Here is a 2,500-nt window from a genome sequence, read left to right as displayed (position 1 = left end):
ACTCTCTTGTCAAGGGGGGAGAAGTCCAAGTCGGGGGGAGAAGTCCAAGTATCACCTGCTCGTGGTTCCCCCTGCCACCTTTACCGGTGCAACGGTACTGGCAACCTTGAGCGCCAAAGACTGTTCTTTGGTTGCTTATCAAACGCTTGGCTTATGGCGAACAGAAAACCTGATGAAAACGCCTGCCGAGTGACAGGCGCACCAAGCGTGGGGCCGAGAGAGGCCAGGAGAGCCGCGCGCTCCAATGCGACCGCTGGAGGGAGTTCCCCCAGGCAGGAATCATTCCAGTGTTGGGTCTGCGACAAGGCGTTTCGCACAGAGAAAGGTCTGAAAATTCATAAAGCAAGGATGCGTCATAGGGATGAAGATGTGCAAATGGCGCAAGCTCCAGAAGGCAAATTTGAAGGGAATGAAGGAGCGAGAGAACACAATGCGGAGAAAGAGGGATCTGAAGGCATCGATGTTGATGTTCACGGATGTGAACGAGCTGAAACTATTGCAGAATTGATGGAACCCGAGAGCCCTGAGGGTAATGACCCTAAAGGCCAGGACGGTATTCATGCCACAGTACTGCCAATGGTTATTGAGCCAACGGCCACGGCTTGTACGTGGGTTGAACGCACTGAAGGCACATTATGCTATGCTCATATGGCCCCCTCTGCTTCCCCAGCTCCCCTTGGTGGTAGGTCGGTGAAGGCGCGCGCTTCAGCCGACAGCCATGGGGTGTCAGCCTGGGTAATGACAGGGGCAAGGCCTAAGGACAGGCGGGTTATTAACTCCCTACCTGACCAAGCGTCTGTTGATGCTGCGGAGGAGCCAAGTTCAAACGTGGCTTCATACGCTGATTCAGGGGAGCCAGTTCTTGGTGCAACCCCTGCGGTCCCCTCCGGTCAACCAGCTCCCCTTGGCACTGATGCGGCGAATGCGCGCGATTCTGCTGACAGTGTCCATGTGGGGTCAGTCTGGATGTCTACGGGGGTAGGACCTAGGGTCAGGAGGAAGTTCGTACTACCACCCGACTTACGTTCGTCCGATGACGAGGACGAGGGAGGTGAACCTGTGTTCTGCGGGTCGCCCCCCGGAGAAATCACTCAAAGGAGCAGCATGCCAAAGCGTTCGGGCAACAAGCCCACAGAGGAAGGTTCTGAGAACGGAGCAGCTACCGGCTGTTCCGAAAATGCCGCCCCGGCTGACGCGAATATGACAGGCCACATATCAACCATGACAACGACATTCCAATGTCCAGAATGTACTGCAACCTTTGGTAGCAAGATTGGCCTGAGCCAGCATCGCCGGCATCGGCATTTTGAAGAATACAACGAAGATGTGAATCTGGCCAGACTCAAGCCCAGATGGAAAAAGGAGGAGGAGTACCTGATGGCAACTAAGGAGGTTGAATTAAGATCCCAGAAGGTCCGGGACATCAATGCACAGCTACTAAGAGCGTTTCCGCACCGCACGCTGCACAGCATTAAATCGCACAGAAGGCAGGAAGGTTACAAGAGGCTGGTGGAAGACCTACAGAACAGACTCTACCCAAGAAGCACTCAGGAGGTGCTAGCCGACATTGGGGAGCAAGCTGTTGAGGACGCCTCCCTGGTCATCCCCGAGGTAAATCACCGTGAGGTGATTGAGGCTGAGCTAAGAGGTCTAACAACAAAACCTCCGCCAAGAGCGTACCAAGCATACAAGCTATGGGAGCTTGCAAAGAGATTCCTCGACAGGGAGGATATAACGATAGCTCTTAATGCCTACCTAAGGGAGGTGTTCGCTTCGGACTTGCGTCCGCATGGTCGCCAACCTCTTCCACCTGTTCAAGAAAGTCGCAGGAAGAAAAAGAAGCGGGAATACGCCTTGACACAACAACTCTTCAGACGGAACAGGACACAGTGTGCAAGACAGATTCTGGATGGAGAGGCGGACTCCAAGGTGGAGGATCCCCAAGCTTTTCTAGAAGAATGGAGAGAGATCATGGAGAAAGTGGTGCCTTCATCAGTGTCTCCTGCTATCGAACGCCCGCACAAGGTTATCGATCCTGTGTTCCTTATCACAGAAATGGACATTAAGGCGGCAATGCCCTCATCAAGCTCGGCAGCCGGACCTGATGGCTTTGCGGCGAGGGAACTGCGGAAGGTTCCGCCAGTAATACTCCAGGTTCTACTTAACTTGCTCCTGCTGCTGAAGCGACTTCCACTCTTTCTCACCCAAGCACGAACGATCTTCATTCCCAAAGTTCCTGGTGCTTCAACAGCCTCGCAACACCGCCCAATCTCAATATCTCATGTGCTCCTTAGACTGCTTCATAAGATATATTTCCGAAGGCTGCTTGCTGACCTCGATTTGGACCTGCAGCAGAGGGCATTTTTGCCAGTGGATGGGTGTGCTGAAAACATTCTTCTCCTTGCGACAATCATTGATGAAGCGCGCAAGTCACTGCGACCCTTGTCTCTGGCCTCGCTTGACATTGCGAAGGCTTTCGATAGGGTTGTTTTGCCGGCAA

The 2,500-nt window shown here is 53.6% G+C and overlaps 1 pseudogene; it reads left to right on the top strand.

Annotated features, from left to right (window-relative positions):
• Positions 1-2,500, top strand: part of LOC142791849 (large subunit ribosomal RNA) — an 8,358-nt pseudogene that overhangs the window by 2,727 nt on the left and 3,131 nt on the right.

Source organism: Rhipicephalus microplus, unplaced genomic scaffold (genome assembly GCF_043290135.1).
Source record: "Rhipicephalus microplus isolate Deutch F79 unplaced genomic scaffold, USDA_Rmic scaffold_190, whole genome shotgun sequence".
In the NCBI taxonomy this organism is placed as follows: Eukaryota; Metazoa; Arthropoda; class Arachnida; order Ixodida; family Ixodidae; genus Rhipicephalus; species Rhipicephalus microplus.
The sequence above is the reverse complement of the archived record's forward strand: the minus strand, read 5'-3'. Positions and strand labels throughout refer to the sequence as shown.